The sequence below is a fragment of the Myotis yumanensis genome, unplaced genomic scaffold (genome assembly GCF_028538775.1).
Source record: "Myotis yumanensis isolate MYYU_CA2020_CCGP unplaced genomic scaffold, mMyoYum1.0.hap1 SCAF_1, whole genome shotgun sequence".
In the NCBI taxonomy this organism is placed as follows: Eukaryota; Metazoa; Chordata; class Mammalia; order Chiroptera; family Vespertilionidae; genus Myotis; species Myotis yumanensis.
In genome coordinates this window covers 229,071,050-229,092,434 of record NW_027223752.1, presented here as the reverse complement: position 1 = coordinate 229,092,434, position 21,385 = coordinate 229,071,050, and the positions used below count along the sequence as shown (strand labels likewise).

The window sequence follows — 21,385 nt, the reverse complement described above, 5'->3', positions numbered from 1 at the left end:
TAAGAACTGTACCTTACAATTTTGATATTAGAAACTGAACTCTGTTTTTACATAAACACTGGACTGAGTTGAATAGTCTCTCAAAAATCCAAGTTCATAATGAATTTCAGAACTGACTTATCTGGAAATAAGATGCAATTAGTTCAGTTGAAGTCATGCTGGATTAGAGTGGGCCCTAAATCCTTGTAAGAGAGAGGACACACACACACACACACACACACACACACACACACACACACACGAAGGCCATGTGATGATGGGAGCAGATACTGGAGTGATGCAGCTACAAGCCAAGGAAAGCCAGTGATTGCCAGCAACCACCAGAAACCAAGAGAAAGGCATAAAACCTTGTCCCTCAGAACCTGTAGAAGGAGCCATCCGTGCTGTCACCCTAATTTCAGCTTCTGGTCTCTTAAACTGTAAGAGAATAAATTTCTGTTGTTTTAAGCTATTCAGTTTGTCACAACTTATTACAGAAGTCCTAGGAAACTAACAGACATCAATTTATAGATTTTCAAGAACATCAGAAAAAGTCAAATTAGAGCCTGGCTAAATATTTACCCTCTACTTTATACAGAACATTCTTTTAATATATAGAATCAGTGTTGACCTTATGGTAGCTTCTTAATAAAACTGGAAATTTTTTATAAATTGCTACCTAGTATATTCCTATTGGCAAATTAGTCACTATACACTTCAACTGAGTAGATTTCTACCCCTGTAGAGTTACCATGTTCTATTTGGCAGTGAATCTCTATTGAGTCTAAACATTCACAAATAACTAAACCGGAAGTGAGGATCTTCCTATTTTGGTTTCAAATTAATGATTTAATGACTCCGATATTTATTGAACACCAAGTGACTTTTCATATCACTGAGACTAAAAGCCAAATTCCCTATAATGGCCCACAGAGCGTGCACAATCCTCCCACCAAAACTCATCTGACTGCCTTGCATTCTACTTGCACTTCTCATTCTGTCTTTGTCACCCACTGGTCTCTGCCTGGTATGTCTCCTAAGCAAGGAGAGAGGCCTCAGGAGGAACCAGTCCTGATGGCACCTTGATCTTGGACTTCCAGCCTCCAGAGAAAATAGACTTCGGTTGTCTAAGCCACCCAGCCTTTTGTCATAGCGGCCCTAGCAAACGAATACAGCTAATCGCAACATTTATTGTCCAACGTGGATAACCACTGAGGATGAAAAAGGGCTATATTAATAACGACCGAGACAACTGGCATAAACCGGGACTTCCCAGGTAAAGTGGGATCTTTGGTAGTCCTACCCATAGTCCTGTCACTAGTAATGTGAAGTGTACTTAATTTACTTATATGTTTATATGTTGTCTGCACCAGAGAGTACATTCTTTGAGGGGAAAGTATTTCTGTGTTTTCACTGCTCGATACCCAGTGTCTAAATGTCTGGCACACAGTAGCTTCTCAATAAAAATAAGTTGCATAAATAAATGTAAACTGTGGGAGTGGTGGATATTCTTGGTTCTTTATATAAAGATGTCAGTGTTCACTGATCTTTATAAAAAAGAAGCTATCTCAGTGTGACTACTGATTATCTTGCACCTGCTATATGCTAGGCAGAGGATAAGGCATTTTACATATGTTATTCATTCTTACAAGTCTGCAAGCTGGGTGTGATCCTTAGTTTACACTCAAAGAACTGAAATATCTGAGAGGTTGTAAGGTCACTTCTCCTTTATCCCTCAGCAAGTACCTAAGGATTCAAACTCAGGCCTGCATCTCTGTTTGTAAAATTAAGTTAATTGGGGTGACACTGGATAATAAGATTATATAGGCTTCAATTGTACATTTCTATGATACATGATCTATATATTGCATGGTGTGCCCACCATTCAAAGTCAAATCATCTTTTGTCATCGTCACCATATATTTGACCCCTTTCACCCTTTACTACTCCTCAATCCCCTTCCCTCTGGTAACCACCACACTGCTTTCTGTGTCTATGAGTTTCTATTTGCTTGTTTTTGTTGTTTGTCCACTTGTTGCTTTGCATCTCTTAAAGCAGAAAAAATGTTTGCACAGAATTGCAGTACATTGAGCTCCATAAGGACAAGGCTGGGGCAAGTGTGAGCCGGCTGGGCACTGGGTGACTGTGTGTTTGCCGAGGAAAAGTAATTAAACATGGGCAAAGGCGATCCTAAAAAGCCCAGAGGCAAAATGTCATCCTATGCTTTCTTTGTGCAAACTTGCCGGGAGAAGCACAAGAAGAAGCACCTCTCAGAGCTGTCTAAGAAGTGCTCAGACATGGAAGACCATGTCTGCTAAAGGGAAAGGAAAAACCGAAGACATGGCAAAGCTGGATCAGGCCTGTTTATGAGAGAGAAATGAAAAATTATATCCCTCCTTAAGGGGAAACAAAAAAGAAATTCAAGGATCCCAATGCACCCAAGAGGCCTCTTTGGCCTTTTTCTTGTTTTGTTCTGAGTATCGCCCAAACATCAAAGGAGAAATATCCCAGCCTATCCATTGGTGATGCTGCAAAGAAGCTGGGAGAGATGTAAAATCACACTGCTGGTGACAGCAGCCTACGGAAAGAAGATGCTAAGCAGGAGAAATACAAAAAGGATATTGCTACACACTGAGTTAAGGAGAGCTGGTGAGACCAACAAGGGAGTTGTCAGGGCTGAAAAAGCAAGAAAAAGAAGGAAGAGGAGGAAGATGAGGAAGAGGAGGAGGAGAAAGAGGAGGAAAGATAAAGAAGAAGATAATGATGAATAAATTGGTTCTAGTGCAGTTTTTTTTTCTTGTCTATAAAGCATTTAACTCCCCTGTATACAACTCACTCCTTTTTTAAAAAAAATTGAAATGTAAGGCTGTGTAAGGTTTGTTTGTAAACTGTACAGTGTTTTCATTTTGTTTTTGTATAATTAACACACTAACAAATGTGTCTTTAGGTATCCCTGTCCTGGTGGTATTATTAATAGCCACTAACCTTGCCTGGTACAATATGGAGGTTGTAAATTGGCATGGAAATTTAAAGCAGGTTCGTGTTGGTGCCCAGCACACATTAGTTATATGTGGGGATGGTATTTTTTTTCATTTTCAGTTGTTCTGATGTAGCTTATACAAATAATTGTTGTTCTGTTAAATGAATACCGCTCTGTAATTGCAAAAAAAAAAAAAAGTTGCAGCTGTTTTGTTGACATTCTGAATGCTTCTAAGTAAATACAAATTTTTATTAGAAAAAAAAGATGTTTGCACAATCTCAGCAGTTAGAAAGGAACATAAATTCAGATTTGTGACTCATTAAGTCCATCAAAATGATCAATAGTTACTAGTCACAATATTGTACATGTCGATGTACAAATGATATCCACAGATTATATCAACGTGAGTTCAGAGTTAGTCAGATTCAATGAAACAGTGTAGGTGGAAAGATCCCTAATGCTTCTATCTTAAATTCTCCATCAACTCAAAAGAGAAATCCAGGACCACAAATCAATGTTCCTAAATGGGTCTGAGTAGCTCTTCCTTCTAATTTGATTTTTAGTAACTAATACTTTAGACTGACACCCAATGTGAAATATTGTCCTGGAAAACAGGCAGCTAGGTCTGCTGCTTAACATTTTATTTATTAGAAACTGAGCCAGGAAAATCCATTGTTAAACTATATCACAGCTGCTGAGGGGCTATGTCCTGAAGAAGAAAATTAATTTCAAGCCAATTAAGTAGACACTCTGTGATATCTTTTTATAAGTAACTAGTATCGTGACCACATCAAAATGTGTCTATAAAAATTCTTTGGAGTTACATAAAGTGAAGTCACACTTTGCATGCAAAATTGAAATAGTGCCATGTAAATGGTAAAGTCTCACACTATGAGAAAATGTGAAAGCAGTGTGATCCTCACATTTTTACATTTTTAAAGAAATTCATAACTTCAAAGCTGGCAGACTTGACTGAATGGTGGTGACCTGCTTTTGATATTACTTTAAGACAATACAAAAATTCTGGCCATCCTTGTTAGCCTTACGGAAACCTTAAATTACTTGACATCAACATGAACACGTTCTTCAAATAAAACACAACCTCTTTATATTTCACACCTACCAGGTTTTATCCGAAACACAGTGGAACTAAAATTTTAATCCTGAAAATCCTAGCATCACTCAATTTAGTTCTACAAATGTCTGTTGATGATATAGACTCATTAAATGATCCTTGATGGGTTCTATTTCCCAGGGGTCTTCGTGTTTTATTGGAAAGAAGGTGAATTTTTGAGAGATAAAAGTGAAAAAATGTAGAAAAAGGTCACTTCACTCGAGAGGGTAATTCTGTGCCCATCTCTATCAATCAGAACTCCCTACACTGTATTGGATCTATCAGACGCTCTGGCTCCTCCAGGTCATGATATGGGATAGAGGTCTGCCTAGGAAACCAAAAGCCATGCTTTAGAAATCTGCTATGACTAAACATCGTAAAAGGCACATTATAAATACAGGCATGCCTTGGGGATATTATGGGTTGGGTTCCAGACCATCCCAATAAACTGGGTCATAATCTTTTTGCAGGTAGTGGGTCTTGCCTTCAATTTGTAAAAAGCACAATGTCCGTGAAGGACCATAAAGTGAAGCACAAAAAACTAGGTCTGCCTGCACTGTCTTGTAAGAATCATTTATCAAGGGAGACACTTAACTCAGGAATGCTCTAGTTTGCCTAAGACCAGATGTCTAAGAACTAATGGAATGTGTCTAGGAAGCTGGTCTGTCCGAACACTAAGGCCACACATACACTATTCATGTTTCATTCATCTCTGTCTCCCAGCATCATGCCTAGGCTAGCATTGACTGTTCAATACACATTCGTTAAATGAGTGAATCGATGTTGGTTGAATTCCAAAGCAGAAAGAGAGGCTCCTTGTATATGAATAAGTTATGACTTTTTCAAGGTTTCCAAAAACCATTAGCATTTCATTGGGACGATCTGAAATGCCAGACCCTAGCAAACCTATCTGTCACTTGGAAAGCTGAGCCTTGAAACCTTGCATAGGCAGCCCTGACTTGGTGGCCTTCAATGTTAGGCTCTGCTGGTTAGTGGGAGTCGGCAGGGCAGGGGAAAGGGTGGTAGTAGGGGCCCCAGCATTGTCCACAAATTTTAACAGTCTGAGAAAACAGTACTGATAAAACACACTTAGGTCACAATAAGGAACAGGCCAGAATTATGAAACTGAGATAAGATAACCTTACTGAGAGAAAGCCAATATTGTGCTTTCAGTCTAAAATATTATGGGAAGCCTGTAAAAATGGCTTCCTGGGTAAGGAAAATTATGGATCCTACCTTATTCTCTGGATGACTAAAGCCATTTAATTGAGCGTAACCTCAGGATTGTGCATGCATAGAATTAAGCATAACAATTTGTCTGACAAATATTTTTATAGGCAAGATAGATCTGAGGTTCATATACACTTTGGGGGGGGGGGGGTATTACCTTGAACAAATTTGAGCTTCATGCTAATGATGATAAGTAACAAATGCTATTTTTGTCTGAGCACTTTACAAAGCACTATCTAATTTGATAATCAAAACAGTTCCATGAGATAAGCATGTGTGGTATTATGGTCCATATTTTATAAATGAGAAAATTTATAAAGCTTAGAAATGTATAGCTCAACTATTGTCTAGCTCAGACTTTATTCCAGGTCTTTCCCTTCATTGTAAAAGGCACATTTTAAATACATGCATAAGGTGGAGATATTATGGGTTGGGTTCGAGACCATCACGTTTCTTGCTACTCATCACAATGTGCTACTCAGACCATCAGCCTCATCTGGGAGCTTGTTAGAAAGGCAGAATCTTTAGACTCACCCTTGCGCTACTGAATCTGAATTTGCATTTTGATAAAATCCTCAGGTAATTTGTATGCACACTACATTGTGAAAAGCTTTTTAGAGACCACAGCTGGACCAGCCACCTGGAAGGCCTCTGCTTTGGGAATCTTATCTCAATTCCCTGTGAATGATGGTAAGTAGAGGGCACTAATAAGAATAAGCTGCCAATTCACGAATTTTCTCAAAATATAATCAGATTTAAATGTTGATGGTACCAGTGATATTAGCATAGTATTGATTAAGACTATGGCTTTCCCATGTCCTGTGTGGCTTTGAGATCACTCCTTAACTCTTTAAACTTCAGTTCCTCATCTGCAAATGATAAGGATACCAACCACATGACCTTGCTGTGAAGGTCAAATGAAATGAGGGTTCAGAACTGGCATATGGTGAGTATGCAGTAATGCTCACTCTCTTCAGCATGATACTCAATGGAGATAACTCTAGCTGTCTACTAGTATTTTACCAAGAAAGTAAAGCAAAACTTTTAAAGAAGTTCTCTTGGTTCTTCATTAATTCCATCCTTTGAACACAATCTCTGAGACTCACTTCACATTAACACTGATCTATAGAATTCTGCTAAGCAGTGCTAGCTCATTGTGGGTTTCCAGTAAATTATGCCAGAACAAACCCTTGCTACATTTTTCTAGACTTGTCATCTCAGCTATTATTCATTTTTGTCCACACCCTGATTCTAAAGACCAACATTTTTGGGAACTCTGGCCCTTCTAGGGTTCGATAAACTTAAAAAAAATATTCTTAAAAGTCACAAAGCTACTGAGAAATTCAGATAACTTCTCTTCTCTAGAGAAGAAGAGAGAAGAGGATAGAAGAGGGTAGTCTGTGCTGAGGTGCGGGAAGCCACAAGGAAGTTGTGGGTATTGAGTTCCAGGGAAAGGAGCTGATCCCAGCAGGGTTAGCAGAAAATAAACAACTGCGGGGTCCTCAATTCAGTCCTTCGGCCCCATCCTGCTGGTGCGTCGGGTATTTTAAAGAAAGGGATTGAGAATAAATAAACTGGCTGTGTTGTCTCTGGTATGTGTAGAGACAGTATGAAGACGATTTTATTCTGAATGAGACAAGAAACATGAACAAAGCTTTATTAAAATGTGCTAACAAAGATGAGTTATTTAATGTTGTGCTCATTTCTTATAGGGAAAGAATTTCTTAGCCTCAATATGTGCGGTGTGCAATTTAAAATAAGATATCATAAATCACGAGTGTATAGGTATATGAGGCTAACACCAGTTTGCTGCTCTCGATGCAGAATAATTATTCTTTACAGAGCTAGCAAACCCTTAAGAGCTAGGTTGAGGCTAAGGATCTGAAAACACTGCAAACTGTCAAAGGCATAGAAAGAACTTAACAATGCAGATTGAAATTAAAGTGGAGTATCTTAATTCTTATTGCTTTTCTTACTAAATAGCAATCCAATATCTATCTGTTGATCTTTATTTTGCACTGTTTGATTTGACATTTTAATTGCCTGCTGGATTTCCACAGGGCAAATATTAATAGTGTCATGGCTTAGTTTTAAAACTGTTCTCCTTGGCCAGGTCCTCCTGCTATACTGCCTAGTGCCTTCCTCTTAACCTAAAAGCTCATGCTTTTTTTCCATTATGGATTTTAAATGTGCAAATAAAAAATTATAGGCCATAGACTTTTTCTAAGTCTCCCAAGATAAAATTTCTATTTTCAAGTGGGAAACAGTTATTTCTTACTAAGAAAAGACACAGAACAATAAAAAAGAACTCATACCATTTGCAACAGCATGGATGGACTTGGAGAGTATTATGCTGAGTGAAATAAGCCAGCCAGAGATAGATAAGTATCACATGATATCAGTCATATGTGGAATATAATGAACCAAATAAACTGAATATCAAAAAGAGGTCCAGAGACAAAGAAGCATGAACAGACTATTGAACCTCAGAGGGAAGGCAGGGGAGAGTAGGTGGGAAGAGATCAACCAATGAACTTGTATGCATATATGCATAACCTGTGAACACAGACAATGGGGTAGTGAGGGCCTGGGGGTGTGGTGGGGCAGATGGGAGTAGGCTGGAAGAGGTTAATTGCAGGGGGGGGGGGGGGGGGCGGGGGGGGGGCGGGGGAGAGGTGGACCTATGTAATAGGTTCAACAATAAAGGTTAAAAAAAAGAAGTAAAACTGGATCAATCTTTAAATATGATTTCATGTGTTTAAAGAGCTGAGAGTCATCTTTAAATTATGGTAAATTAATTGATGCATATTTTTCACCTACCTGCTCTTTACTTGCTAATTCCTTCTTAGCTAACTTTTATAATATCTGCCTCTGGCATGGAGGGACCTGGAGAGTATCATGCTAAGTGAAATAAGTCAGTCAGAGAAAGACAAGTGTCACATGATTGTACTCATATGCGGAATCTAAGTAACAAAATAAGTTGATGAACCAAGTGGATCCAGAGACATGGAAGCATGGAGAAGAGTGTGGAATCTCAGAGGGAAGGCAGGGGAGGGTAGGTGGGTGGGTGAGAGGTAATCAACCAAAGACCTTGTATGCATATATGCATAACCTGTGGACACAGACAATAGGGTGCTGAAGTCCTGGGGCAGGTGGGAGGGGGCTGGAGAGGGTAAATGGGGGAAAGGAGGGGACATATGTGATACTTTCAACAATAAAAAATTATTATATATATATATGTATATATATATGCCTCTGTTTCTTTTAATCTTTAAAAATTTATTTCTATCTTCAATCTCCTTGAGATTTTATTTTTTGTGTTTTGTCTTTAGGTTGTTTACTTTTTACTGATAAATCACTGTTATATCATTCTGAGTTTTATTTTATCCTTTTATTGCCTTAATTTTTGTCATGTTTCTCAAAATTTTTCAGCACATTTCATTGAATTTTAAAGTTTTATCGCATCCTTTTATTCTTTTCAGTTTTTGTAGCTTTATATTTTATTACTATGTATCATTTCCACGTTATATTTACTCTTCCTGTCAAGACCAGGCTTTTAGCCACTTAAACTGCTCTCATTTTAATTTAGGTTTGGCTTGTTTCTTGTCTTAACTCAATTTTCATTACCTTTGAAACACTTCCTAAGCTAATTATGTTTTGTTGACTGTTTTTATATTTATTTTTAACTATTAATTTCTAATGGTAGGCAGAGAGAACAGTCATAAAAGTGGTTCTTGGGAGTAGAAATGCAATCTAAGCAAGGGAACCCGTTCTGGGGCCAGACTCCCTTTCCTTTTGTGTGTCTTTCTTTTACAAAATAAAAGCTCCATGAGAGCGGTGGCCCATGCCTGCTTTTGCTCTTGTTGTATCTCTGTTGTCTGCCTCATTGGAGACACCTAATAAAACTGATGAAGGGTAATAATGATGATGGATAAGGGTTACTAGAATTATATGAGTCTATTAACAATTTATTATCACTATGTGTTAGACATCCTTCTGAGGACTTTCCATGCACTAACGTAATCTTCACAACAACGCTATGCAGAAGGCATTATCATCACCTCCTCTAAACATGAGGACACTGAGACCCTGAGAGATGTAAAGCAGCCTGTTGGGGTCACTCAATAAGTAGCAGAGCCAAGACTTGAACCCCGGTCATGTATCTCTGAGTTCAGGACTCTTAACAATCACTTGTTCAGTGTCCGCCATATTGCATAATTAATAACTGATCAATAAGAGGGAGATACTCTGAAGAAGTGATGCCTTTAAAGAGACCTTTATGAAATCACTACGTGAAACACAACAAATATACATGGCCTCTCATATATGAATGGAGGCTTCTTACATTAGAGCCTGGAACTTCATGATTAGCTATACCTTCAACTGCCCGAGCCTACTGCTTGGAGCAGACTGCCATCGCGCCCTCTCTGCTCTGGGCAGCCCTTGAAGTCCCGCTCTGTTAGATTGTCAATTTTAAATCAAACATAGCAGGTGGTGCCTGGCTCTCCTAGGTGGGCACCTCCCAGTTTGCCAATGATTTATAAAAGCAGTATTTTTAAAAAATTGCATTTACCCAATGGACTAATTTTCTTCTCAGTTTGAATCCCATCACTCTTTAGCCCAGGGAATAAAAAGTGAATGAACTGAATCCAATAAATATAGAGCTCTCCACATTTCTGTATGTGACATGTTACTCTTCTCCAGTAGAATAACTCTCTGCCCCCAGAGTCAAGCTGTTCATCCAGAGTTGCGATTCAAGAATCCAGAGAAAGTTTTTATATATGCGTTTTCAAAAATAGCGTGTTACTGATTTAATAACATTGCTTTAAAATGACACAAAACTTAATTTACCCAGCAACGAGTTGTGTCAACATATTGAATTATTGTCTAAGAAAAGCTCATTAAAGGCAATACCTAAGGTTTCTATTGCGGGCAGGTCACATAGACACTCTCTGCCTAGGATATACCATGATTTCACACTCCCACAAGGAAGTCAGGAATCCACTATAAACCATATTTTCTGTACAAACGAGTTAGAAAAATGAGCCACTCTCAGTAGGGAATAATGTGAACCCTCCCCAAATGCAAGTTCCCAGAAGCCAGACGTGGGTCAAACTTGCAGGCAGGTCGTACAGACAGTGGTCTCGGGCCTGTGTGCTGACTGTTTCCTACCCAGTGCCTGAGGGCCTTTGGATGAGAAAGATTCCTGGTTTTTGAGGGGTCTTTGCAATGCTTGACTGGAGGAAAGCTTGACAGGTGAGGGGTGCAGACAGTAAAGCAGGGATACAGTGGGGCTCTGTCTCCCCTCCCTCTTCTGGACAAAAGAGACAAAAGCTTGGACAATGTAGGGATTGCTTATATCATCTGCTTATCTTCCTTTCTTTTTTGGTTCAAGATTATTTAAAATATATTAATACTAGGGGCCCAAAATTTATGCACGAGGGATGGGGGGGGGGGGGGTATCTCTCAGCCCGGCCTGCACCCTCTCCAATCTGGGACCCCTTGGGGGATGTCTGACTACTGGTTTAGGCCCAATCCCATAGGCCTAAATCTGCTTGCTTCCCTGCCGGCCTGATCTCCCCTAACTGCCTCTTCCTAGGCCCCCGCCACTGTGGCTTTGTCCGGAAGGAAGTCGGTCATCTGGAAGCTGTCCGGTCACCTGGTCTAATTAGCATAGAAATTGGGCCTAAACCGGCAGTCGGACATCCCTCTCACAATCTGGAACCACAGGCTCCTTACCGCTCACCTGTCTGCCTGCCTGATTGCCCCTAACCACCTCTGCCTGCCAGCCTGATTGCCCCCTAACTGGACCCCTGCTCCCCTGCTGGCCTGATTGCCCCTAACTGCCCTCCCCTGCCAGCATGATCACCCCTTAACTGCTTGCTCCCCCACACTGGCCTGGTTACACCCCTAATTGCTTGGTTCCCTGTCGACCTGATCGCCCCTAACTGCCTCTTCCTGGGCCCCTGCCACTGTGGCTTTGTCCAGAAGGAAGTCGGTCATCTGGAAGCTGTCCAGTCACCCAATCTAATTAGCATATTACCCTTTTATTAGTATAGATAGCAGATAAGCAAGACAGATAACTTTGGAAGATAAGTGGAGGATCTTGTGAATTCCCCATTAAAAATTATTTTTTAGAAAATTTACTTTTATTGTTGAAAGTATTACAGATGTATCCTTCCTCCTCCTCCCCCACTGACTCCACCCCTTCCACTCTCATCCCCTCCTAGGCCTTCACACGACTATTGTCTGTGTCCATGGGTTATGCAAATCCTATCTAATAAAGAGGGAATATGCTAACTGACCCTCATGCCATTGCAAAGATGGCAGCACCCACAGCCAATAAGGAGGGAATATGCTAATTGACTCCACACCTTCAAAGATGGTGGTGCCCACAGCAAATAAGGAGGGGATATGCTAATTGACTGCCATGCCTTCAAAGATGGCGGGGCCCACAGCCACAAGATGGTGGCGCCCAATCCGCTCAGCCCCGCTGCTCACCTGCCTCCAGAGTCCCCCAGTCCCCTCAGCACCCCAGCCACCCAGGGCCGGCCCGAGGCACAGGCAAGCCTTGGATGTCAGCTGCCCAGGTGCCCAGCTGCCCAGGGCTGCCCGAGGCTCAGGAAACCAGGGCCGGCTGAGGCTTGCACTGCCAGCAGTGGCAGCAGCAGAGGTGTGATGGAGTGTCACCTTCCCCTGATTGCAGGGTCACTTCCCGCCCCGGAGGGCTCCTAGACTGTGAGAGGGGGCAGGCCGGCTAAGGGAGCCCCCCCCTCCAGTGTATGAATTTTCATGCACTGGGCCTCTAGTATGCATAGAAGTTCTTTGTTTGATCTCTTCCCCCTCTCCTCCCCATTCCCTCTGAGATCCTCAGTCTGTTGCGTGCTTTCATGTCTCTGGATCTATTTTGTTTGTCAGTTTATTTTGTTCATTAGATGCCACATATAAGTGAGATCATGTGAAATAAGTTAGTCAGAGAAAGACAGGTGTCACATGATCTCACTAATATGTGGAATCTTCTTTTTTATTTTACTGTTCATCACAGTATTCATCAGAACCAACAGAGGTGATTTTAAACCCGTTGTACATCTCAAGACAACGTGAGCTGCATTCCTGAAAAGCACCTCACATAATGTGTTCCTGTGTTTTACATGTATTAGAGCTAGAAATTTGAAGTCAACCTCTGCAGAGCCCTTTGGAAAGGTGAGAAATCCATTTATGAAGCTCACTTCCTAAGTCATTCATCCTGAAATCATAGTTCAATATTCTGAGACTATGCCCCCCATTGTGGAGCACATGAAGTCTCCGCAGCAGAATTTCTACACGAACCCCTCCACATACTGAACTTCCTGGAAAGCACTGAACTCAGAAAAGCTTCTCTTGGATTTCTTGGTACCAGCTGGCATTTGTGCTATCAGCTGAGTTTCTCCTGTTCAAATAATTGAGCTTTTGGGCACTGGGAATAATTACAAAGCCAAAAATAAATGGTTATTCCCCTCTAAACAAAGCAAGAAATTATAAATCAACCATTAGTATCAAAATACAGCCTTATTGTACTTTTAAAGAGATATTCTTGCTGGTTTTATTTTGGGATCATGGCTAGATGGCCTTTATCCAAGAAAATGAGTGATTATTTTCATGAGCAGAAGAGAAGAAGTGTGTAGGAATAAAATATTTAAATTGCTGTTTTCTTTGAAGTTATAAGAGTAACCTTTTGGGTCTTTGTTATTCAGAATGTAATTTGTCCCTATTTTAAAATATTTTGAGGACCATAATGTTTTCTGTTTGCAGTTCTTTGAAATATAATAAAATAATAAAAAGTCAAAAGGTTTTTCCTTGATGTAATATTAATCCTTTTGTAGAGTAACATTACTAAGGAAAGAAAAAAGATGAAGGCAAAAATATTTATTTTCTGCTAGCATTTTCACTTCTGAAGGAGGATTTAAGGCCGAATTCTAGTTGTTTTCAGTATTTAATATAGTTTAAACTGAAATGTGTGGGATTTAGTCATAATGTTCTAATATTATTAAGGTTATATACACAACTGAGCAGTTTCAGTACCATAGAAAATGCCATTTTTATCTATATTTTTAAAAGGGTGTTTTTTAAAGCTATAAAATAATACCACTGCATATATTTTTAAACTACTATTTGTCTAAGCAGTGCTATATTAAAATGTCTATTGTTCTAGGGCTTGTTAATAATTGAAGACAGGATTTATTTCTAGGGGCCTAACTTATTCAATTTCAAAAGGAACAATAGAAATAAATACATTAGGACAAAACCTAAGAACTGTGTGTGTGTGTGTGTGTGTGTGGCAATATATGGTGAAAGTTAAAAAATGAATTTTTTGGTGTATGCTCTAATATGTGGCAGTTTGTTGCCACCTTTAAACTATATAAAAGTATAAATTACATTATCTTATAATTAGAAAATATGGATTTTCTAAGATAGTTTTAATTTCATCACATTTTTTAAATTTTTCTTTTCTGTTTTTTACAAAAGTGGAAAAAATAAAGCATGCCGAAGTACAGATTTAATTTTTAGACTTTTGCTAAGATTTTTATATAAATGAATTAAAAATTTTTTTCTATGGCATAAATTAATATAAGTTAAAAATAAGAAGAAAATTGCCAGAGGCATGTATGTGTATATAGATATAGATATAGATATAGATGATATAGATATAGATATAGATATAGATATAGATATATAGATATGGATATGATATATATATATATGATATGTATATTTATTACTTTTTTATTTTATTTTAAAATATTTTTTATCTAGTTTTAAAGAGAGGGGAAGGGAAAGGGAAAGAGGGAGAGAGAGAAACATTGATGTGAAAGTGAAGCATGATCGGCTGCCTTTCGCATGCCCCGTTACTGGGGATCGAGCCTGCAACCCAGGCATGTGCCCCTACTGGCAATGGAACCATCAACCAGTTAAATTATAATTTAACTCATAATAACCCACAATTCATGATATTTTAATAATAATTAAAGGTAATCAAGGTAAGATCTGGTAGACCCAACTTTAGTTAATGTTCCAACTGTTAACCCAAACAACTGTTGTTTTAGGCTAGAAGTATATTGATTTCAACTCTCCAGTCTTTCCTTTCCCCATAGCTGTAGATACTATGTTGAGGTGAAAAGACAGAAAAACAAAGAAATTTAGTCAGCTCTTTAGTCCCAGGACAATCGAATGGTTGGTGACCCTCACCATGGGTTCTTCCCAAATCAATGGGAAAACATTTCAACCTCACTATTCCCATGTGTGCTGTGCATTGAGGTGGAAAAGATTTAGTAAAGTTCAATGTCATCTAAAGGATCAGAAACATACACTTGATTGAAATAAGTGTGGAAGACATACACAAAAAAGGACACTTCCTAAATAAATGTTGAAATTGTTAGAAGACAAGTCTAAGAAGTTAAGATGTAAATGTAGTAGAAATTGAAAGGGAAGCTGTAATTCTTAAGATAGAGCAACTTGTATGTAACTACTTTATACATGGAATTTTAAATGTACATAAGAACCCAAATGAAGTAAGTATTCTAATTTCCATATTATAGATTAGAACACAAGAGCTTAAATTTCTTGCCTACAAGGTCCTTGATCAGACACGTTACAACCTTTTTACCAATTAATTGGGGTTAATCATTTTCACCTCATGGAACTGTCATTTTAAGGATTAACTTCACTTAAGAAGATATCTAGTACAGACACTATCTCCTAGTAGGTCTTCAAGCAATGATTATAATGATAACAAGGATAATCACATTGTATAACCTTCTGATAGAAGAGATAGAGGTGCTGAAGGGAAAAGTTCTGCCCCAGATAAAGTCAGTCCTGAGCCTGTGACAGTATTTATTGAAGTGCTGCTCTTTCATCCATAAAGGTATTTACCCCTTAGACTCAGGTAAGGTCATCTAACACAACCATAGTCTAGGAATAGACCTGGGGTAGGTTATTCCAATCATTCATTCATTTAAAATTCATTCCTCCAGAATCTTTTATGTACCAGATTCTGAGATTACATAGATTTATCTTAAAAACAAAAATAAAAACAAAACTAACAACAAAGTAATGTTTTACACATTTTATCATTCATCTATATACACCTGATTATTTTCATTCCAAAAAAAATATTTATTGAACATTTACTCCATGTCCAGGGCTCTAATACATATGAACAAAAATGCCAGTATTCTAGTCTGCAAGATCGAGGTTTACAATATCTGTTCCTAGACTGCATTCAGTATTTCGCACGTCCCACCTATATCTACTCATCTTATTATCCTCCCATATTTTTGCATATGTTTGTATCTTGAACTAGTCCATAAGCAATTGGAGGAAAATGTGTGCCTCTTGTTTATTTTTCAAACCCTCACCACTTCTCACCCAGTGCAAAGCATAACAGTTAAAATAAAATTTAGCCCAAGGCTGGTACCTGAAAAATGGCTAGTAATAAAACCACAGTTATTAAAGATATAGTGCAAGTCACAAATATGCCCGGGAGCCTTCCCTGTGGTTCCTCCCGGACCTCAGCGCTGTCCTAGGGTATGATCGCAGGCAGGCATATCAGTGGATGAATCCGTTGCCTAAAGGAAAAAGACATCTTTTTCTTGGTGTCTGTTCTACCCTCCCCTACAGCTTTGCTGCCATGAAAGAAGGTGGCAGGGAGCCTTCTGGGGGCAAAGGCCGGCTTGGTGCTGAAACACCTGCCTGGAGAGTGTGGCCACTTACATGACCACGCTCTCAGCTCAGAGGTTAGTCACATTTCATGAAGCCAATGCAAGTTCTTCACTCCGTGCTGGGTCATCTCATAAGGACAAGCTGAGGGCACTGGCAAAGGTGACTCCAGAGAGGTTTGAAAGAATTTGATATTTGAAATTGGAAACAACAACCATAACGACAAACACATAATTATCGTAAGAAAATCAGAATGCCTTTACATTATCATTTAGAATTGATTTTCAGTACAAATGGAGGAAATACCAGAGCCTTTTTCATTTTTAGGACTTTAGAAAGTTTTCACATGGCCCTGACTCGGAGTAAATTTGGGATGTCTCCTGGCTGAGACTCTTGCCTGTTAACAGTCTAGCTTCCAATCTGTCCAGGGTATTTTACAGATAAATATTTAGGTCACAATTATTTATGTAAATTAATAAAAGCAAGCCATAGGTTTAACCTCTCTTCAATTCACAGTCTTAACCATCATGATTTTTAAGATAAATAATTCTTTTTTATTCTCAAAGATATCACAGAAAGATTTTTTAAAAGCTAGAACAGGTAACTGTATCCTGTTTACTCGTTTTCAACTTTAAAACACAATAAAAGAAACAGCTAACTAGGCGTGACTAGGCTTTCACTAAATTTACATCTTTAAGTTCCAACGAGATGCGGAGCTCATGCAAATGTCTCCTGGAATGTTAAGGGGAGTTTAAATGTGCTCACATAAAATAATTCCTGTTTTTTCTCATACAAAAGGTTTTACTAGTGCATTTTTTTTTTTCAGTATCAGTTCACTGTTCAGCTAAAGGTTGGTGCTGAATCAGAAGAAACAATACAAGGAGGAGCCAATGATGATCGGCTCAGGGAGTAGTCATATTTCATGAAGCCAGTCCAACCTGGCCAGTGTTCCTACTACTGTGTTTGTCACCACTTAGTAATTGAGGACTTATGAGAACTTTAATATCATGACTCTTGGCCCAAGATTTTTACTTTTGCAATTTGAACTCTGAGGCTGCTTTACAGTCTCCTGACTCTGCTCTTTGGGCCTGGAAACTGCCTGCAGAGAGCACAGTCTCTCTGTGCTGTTTGATTTCTACAGATAAGTAAGCCTGAAGCTTTTGTTCTACAAGCCTGAACGGGAGCCAGGATGTTGACAAATGCCCAATCACATGTCACCCATTGTTCTCATCTCCTAACCCCACTTGCCAACCACTGAGTTAGTCAACCATTGAAAAGTCCAGTTGCCCCTACTAATCAGAAAACGAATGATGTAAGTTTATGATTTTGTTTTCCCAGCAACTGATAATCAGCTGTTGCCTTATAATTTTTGCCTTTAAAAACCTTGCTCCACTCCCTCCATTTTGGGATGTGTCTTTGTTTCCTACCCAGGGCTATGTATGCCCTTGACTTGCAAATTGTATATGAATACAACTCTCTTTTAATTTATTTTGGAATTTGGTTAACATAACGAAAGTCACCATGGATCCCTTGTACGTTTTATCTGTCTTGGCCTTTGCCACTGTTCTGTGATGACTAGTGTCCTCAATCAGCTAAGGCACCAATATGATGAGGCTTTAGTTCCTCTTCCCTAGTGTCCCTGGTCACTAAGCACAACACTAGCCCCTCCAACTCTTTAATCCCACAATCGCTTCTAAACTGTAGTCCAGACTGAACCCCTTACAGTTTAATCAACTCTTCCAAATTGCCTCCCCATCCAACCCTTTCCATTGAGATATGTGGGACCCATATTTTATCATAGGAACAAAATAAAACAAAGAAGCAAAATCCCCCTTCCATATTCCAGTTTTGTAGAACATTCTGTCTGTCTTTACTGACACTTGGTTTAGTCCAGTCCCCCCAAAATAAAGAACACCATGCCTCTGATGACTCCTAATCTTAGAGCTGAAATTAAATCTCTTCCTAATCTTTGTGTGAACATTTTTTGAAATTTTTTTTATGATTATTTTTCCAAAGTCTCATTGCCCATTCACTATTTGATCTACTAGAAGTGATATGCCCCTTTACCCCTCTAGAAAAAATTCTTGACACACTCATTTACTATCACCTAATCTTCAAATTCAATAAATCATTTAAGATAATTTATTAAACTTTCCTGTTGCATTTGATACTGTGGAAAGTCTAAAATTCCTAAGGTTTTCTGATAAATCACTTTAAATCTGTCACCATTCCTTCTTACCTTTCCTCATCCTTAAATATTGCTGTAATGTATTATATTATTCTTGTTTTCACTCTACCTGTTTTCTTGAGAGATCACTTCTGTGAACAAAAAAGGGCTGCTGTAATAAATCATAAACACCTCACTGGCTACATCATGGTGGGTAGTCATGCCCCAGGCATATAACTTCTTTAGTGAAAGGTTTTTGAGCAAGCCCTGTCCATTGTTTTGTGCATCTAGGTTAACACACTCTTGAAATGCCGGAAGTAACACTTCTCAAAGGCAAAACCATTCCCCAGAGAGCACATAATCTTAACTATCCTGTAATCCAATTCCTGCCTTGTTTTCTCCTACCTCAATGTAATCTTCCTTATTTCCCCTTTTTAATTTCAAATGCATAAAAGAAATACACAATATTTTCTGGAGCATTTGAGATCTAGCTTCCTGGCAACTGTCATCAGTTTTGACTCAAACTCATGAAAGTTCTCTACAGGTTTGGACATTTCTTATGTTGACACTTCCAACCTCTGTTCTCATTTGCCATCTCCACGCTAAGACTTGATCATCTAAGAGCCTGTGAAACAGATTCTCCTAGAATTCTCATGCTTCCCACATTGTTAGGTGTTAAAATTTAAAAACATACAATCTTCTCCATTAAACAGCATACACGGCTTTTCTTCTTATCTGAATTGAATGTACCACCCTCTCGACCAGTCACCATTACTGCAAATCTGGAGTCATCTTTGTCCATCCTCAAGATCACTTTCAACTAACCACAAAATGCTACTAATGTTAGCTCTGATATGTTTATAGAATCTGTTGCTTACTCTTTCCATCTGCTCTTCACACCCCATGAGTACTGCTCTGGTTCTGGCTATTATCAATGTTTGAACTCCTGCTCTAGCACCCTAACTTACCTCCTTACCCAGAGCTTTATTCTCCCCATATGTAAACCCTGAGCAATGCTCCATGAAGATGCCAGTGTGAGTATGTCATTCCACTTCCAGACATTTCTTACAATTGCCTGACTGGCACTTTATGTAGACCCCTGCTTCCGCCAAGTATTTTACGACGGTGTGCCTCTGGTTTTACAGTGTTCTTCCCCACCCACAAAACCTTCTATTTCTCCTCCCAATCACCTGATTTTCACTTGTCCATTAAAACACAGCTCAGTAATCATTGCCTCTAGGAAGCCACCTTGTCCATCCCAGGTTGAATGTGATGCGTATCTCTGTAGTTCTACGGTGGCCAATTATTACAGTTATCACGTAACTATTTTGTATTTATCTGTTCTTATGACTGTCTCCCAACATCTGTGAGCTGTTTGAGAAAAGTGGCTGTATCTCATTTACGTAGGTGCTCCCAGCCATTTGCAAGGTGACAGCACAAAATAGACATTTAAAACTTAAATCTACAATTGAGGGAGTGATTCAGTTTCATTTTCCCCATGAAGAGCAGGGAGACGCTGTGGCTTTCATGCTCAGAGACAGATGGAATTAACAGGATGAATACTTTCTCCAGACCTTTATTTTTAAGTATCCAGGTTACAAAACTCATGAAATAAATGTCTATGTAGTCATTTCCTATCCAGGACAAACAGGTTGTTGCTCATTTCTTAGGAAAATAAAATTCCTAGAAAATAACTTCTTCAAATGATCATCTAGAGGAGATATCCCTTTAACCAAGAATTTTATCCAGGCCAAAACTGTTTATCCAGAGGATTGTTCTAATGATTATCTTTATCCTACCTGTGCCTATACTATTCTGCTAATACCCATGACTAATCATTGGAAGAGAACATGGACATTGACTGAGGCCCTGGAGAAGGAAAGGCAGGGCAGGATTGTGGAAAAAACATGGACTTAGCAATAGACACTACATCCCACTGCCAACCATTTAACGACTATGTCGTATTGAGCAAATTTCTCAAACACTCTGGGACTCAATTCACATCTTTTTAAAAAAGGAATAACAGTCCTATTATATAGGATTATTTTGCAATTACATGAGCTAATGCCTTAAAAACACCTGGCCTAATAATGTGGTTTCCCCTTTCTCTATTTAAGAGTTGGTGTGTGAGGACTATATAGAAAAGCCTAGAAGAACTAAATAAGTGTTTGTAAATTTGAATTGTTTACATGTTCCTTAATTCATGTTGACATGTATATAAAAACGGCTTCTTAAAGGTAAGAGCTTCAGTAAAATAAAATAAAAAGTATGATATGAAGTTTTGTTTTTCTGTCTTGGTAATGAACTTACTTCTGCTTTGCTTGACTGGTTGCAAAGTTTTGTTTTTGACTATATAAAAGGAGAAATTGGATAAACTTTTCTTAATTGGCAAGAAAAAATACAAACAAATCAATAAAATTACTTCAAAGCAAAACTTAAAAAGAATAGATATTAATAGAAAGCCTAGCACAGACAGAAAATTGCAAATGAAACATTTTGGTGTCAAAGGAATGAAGAGAGAAGGACAAAAGAAGAGAAACTTGTAAACATAGACATTCTCCCATTATAAAGATTGATGCTTTAAGCAAGGTTCGTTTTTGAGGCTTATGGACCTGCTGTGTTTAAGATGGCAAACAACAAAATGCTATTGCTAATTAGACATCCAATAGAATGTCACATGGAAAGGTTAACTCGTTTAAAGAATAATAGGTATCCTTGCATTTAAAATGTCATTGTTATTAGTTTTGAAACAGAGCTCACTGATAAAACAGGAGCAAACATGTGTTCCAGAGAAGAAGGTAAGATTATTTCAGAATTTATCCAGTATATAAAAATATGAGAAACAAAATCATAGTGAACTTTCCTTCCTCATTTGAAACGTTGCATTTGACCATTTCTATGGTAACGTTGGCCAAGAATCATTTTGGTGTATGCAGATTTGAAAACAACAACAAAATGTACATATAGAATGCTAAACACTAGTTGTTTTCTGTGTATTATTTACTTTGGACCCACAACACCTCTATTTGGCAGGGCTGTTATTATCCACAGGGCTCAGGCTGAAGCAACAATAGCAAACAAACAAAAAAGGAAAACAAAAGAAAACTGTGGCTAGGGAGATTTAAATAACTTGTTCAAAGTGATGGTGGATCCATAATAAAAGCTAATTCCTGCGATTTCATTCTTTCTAAAAAGCTTATGTATTTTGCCTGAGGTTTTT

The 21,385-nt window shown here is 38.6% G+C and overlaps 1 protein-coding gene and 1 pseudogene across 4 annotated transcripts in view; one reads left to right on the top strand and one right to left on the bottom strand.

Annotated features, from left to right (window-relative positions):
* KCNIP4 (potassium voltage-gated channel interacting protein 4) overlaps positions 1-21,385 on the bottom strand; it is a 948,564-nt gene that overhangs the window by 123,531 nt on the left and 803,648 nt on the right. The gene's annotated exons all lie outside the window — the stretch shown is intronic.
* Positions 2,154-2,750, top strand: LOC139007490 (high mobility group protein B1-like; annotated as a pseudogene).